This window comes from Macaca mulatta, chromosome 4 (assembly GCF_049350105.2).
Source record: "Macaca mulatta isolate MMU2019108-1 chromosome 4, T2T-MMU8v2.0, whole genome shotgun sequence".
Lineage (NCBI taxonomy): Eukaryota > Metazoa > Chordata > Mammalia > Primates > Cercopithecidae > Macaca > Macaca mulatta.
In genome coordinates, this window is record NC_133409.1 from 129,254,367 (window position 1) to 129,257,217 (window position 2,851).

A 2,851-nucleotide genomic window follows, 5' to 3' on the forward strand; every position below is an offset into this window, starting at 1 on the left:
ATAAATGATTCCTTCTCCTTTATTAGAATAGTAACAGATGCACATGATACAAAATTCAAAAGTGAAAAAGAAGTCTCCTATTTCTAGTCTCTCTGTAACACTGACAAGTTTCTTGTCTATTATTCCAGATAGTAGAGATGTTCTCTGCATATATATAATTATATGTAATGTGTATGAAATACATTACATAAAATACATACACATAAAATATGTTTTTATATATATATATATGAGAGAGAGAGACGACATAAGTGGTATCATATCAGATTCATTTCTAACATGGTTTTTGTTGTTTTAGGACCCAATTTGAGCATTAGGTTCTTATAAGCATATAGGATCACAACTGCTTCATTTTTAATAGTGCATTATGCATTACATGACTATTATAATTAAATAGTCCCTATTGATAAACATTTAGATTTGTTCAAATCTTCTAAATTCCTTTGTTTAAGTGGCAAGACTATATATAAAACTTCTATATTGGCCAGGCATGGTGGCTCACACGTGTAACCCAGCACTTTGGGAGGCCAAGGTGGGTGGATCACTTGAGCCCAGGAGTTCAAGACCAGCCTGGGCAACATAGCGGGACCCCGTCTCTACAAAAAATTAAAAATTAGCTGGTGTCATCATGCATACCTGTAGTCTCAGCTACTTGGGAGGTGGGAGGATCACTTGAGTCAGGGAGGTCGATGCTTATCAAATCAGTGAGCCATGATTGTGCCACTGTATTCCAGCCTGGATGACAGAGTCTCAATCAATCAATCAATCGACAAAAACCTTATATATTCAGTTTAGCAGAATTGTAAAGCGAATACTTTTGTAAACACTATCTGGACCAAGAAATAGGATCTACTGGCACTGCAGATGTTCCCCTTATTGTGGATTTCAGTCCCACCCACTGTTGATCACAACCCTCTCCCTGTATCCCAAAGGTGATCACTAGACTGGCTGTTTACATTTTTACTACCTTTGTATGTATTCCTAAACTATAGTGTGGTTTGGTCTTTTTGGGGAGCCTAAGAAATAGAATCGTATGGTGTACTTTAAAGAATTAATTGAAGTATAATGTGCATATAGAAGAGTGCACAGGTCATAGCATAGAGCTCAATTGTTGTAAGAACACACCAGTCTAGCCATCATCTAGTTAGTGTACATTTTTTTATGATCTTGCCTTTTCTGGTCAACACTGTATCCATAAGAGGGTAGCTGTAATTTGTTATTTTCATTGCTGTAATACATTTCTTTATTCTCACCCAAAATGAAATGAAAGAGCTAAGGAAACAGTAACTGTCTGAAGGAAACTTTAGCTCCTGTTGGTCCAAGGCTTTCTGGGTATTGCAAACATTTTGCCTCCACCAGACTAGGCATCCTGTTATTCCAAACCTTTTCTCATTTTCAAAAACTAATCTTGGCCAGGCATGATGGCTCATGCCTGTAATTCCAGCACCTTGGGAGGCCGAGGTGTGAGGATCGTTTGAGCCTAGGAGTTTGAGACCAGCCTGGGTAACATAGCAAGACTCTAAAAAATATTTTTAAAATTAGCTGGGCATGGTGGTGTGCACTTATAGTCCCAGCTACTCGGGAGGCTGAAGCAAGAGGATTGCTTTAGCCCAGGAGGTCGAGGCTGCAGTGAGCCGTGATTGTGCCACTGCATTCCAGTCTGCGCGACAGAGCCAGATTCTGTCTCAAAAATAAATAAACAAAATCCAAAAAACTATTCTATTGATATTTATCAAAGTGAGAACATATACGTAGCTCAAAGGTCAGCTAGTATCACAAAGCTTACTATGAACAACAGCTGTCTCTGCTCCCAAGTCCTATTCCCAACCCTCCAAGAGGTTTCCACTTTTTAACTCCTTGAGTTATTTCTAGTACTTACTTCTGTATTATTAGAGAATGTGCTTACACGTCTTTTAGTTTTATATGTCTATTGTTTTCTGACTATAGGATTTAGGACATATGCACCACTCCCTGCCTAGATCATGCATTCTTCCAGCAAATTACAAAGATCAGTTGTATTGAAAAACAGTTTACATACAATAAAACTCAACTCGGCCAGCATGGTGGCTCACGCCTGTAATCCCAGCACTTTGGGAGGCTGAGGCAGGTGGATCACCTGAGGTTGGCAGCTCAAGACCAGCCTGACCAACATGGAGAAACCCTGTCTCTACTAAAAATACAAAATTAGCCGGGCGTGGTGGTACATGCCTGTAATCCCAGCTAATCAGGAGGCTGAGGCAGGAGAATCGCTTGAACCCCGGAGGTGGAGGTTCAATCTTGCGGTGAGCTGAGATTGCGCCATTGCACTCCAGCCTGGGCAACAAGAGCGAAACTCTATCTCAAAACAAAAAAACAACAAAAAAAACTCAACTCATTTTACAGAGTTTTGAACACTGTACATGTGGTCATTGTATACAGTGAAACCTCACCAAAATCAATATATGGAAGTTCCCCTGAAAAGTCCTACTGTGCCTTTTGCAGTTAATTCCCTCTGGGATCCCCAGCCCCCAGCAACTCCTGGAGCCTTTTATCTCTGAACAAGTGTGGGCAGGCTGCTCTCTGATCCTGCTGCTCCTTCGTCTTTGGGCTTACTTTCCTCTCCTCTCGATTGGGTTCGTGTCTTTCTCATTCTGGGTGTATTCCATCATTTTGGTAGCGCACACACCCCACTAGTTCTCTAAGAAAAGTTGCATGGGAGATACATTTTTGAAGCACTTGAATGTCTGGAAATGTCTTAATCATATACTTGGTTTTTGTTTTTGTTCTTTTACTTGACACAGAGTTTACCTGAGATTAGAAGTGCAGGTTGAAAGTAGTTTTCATTCAAAATGGCCAGGTGTGGTGGCTCATG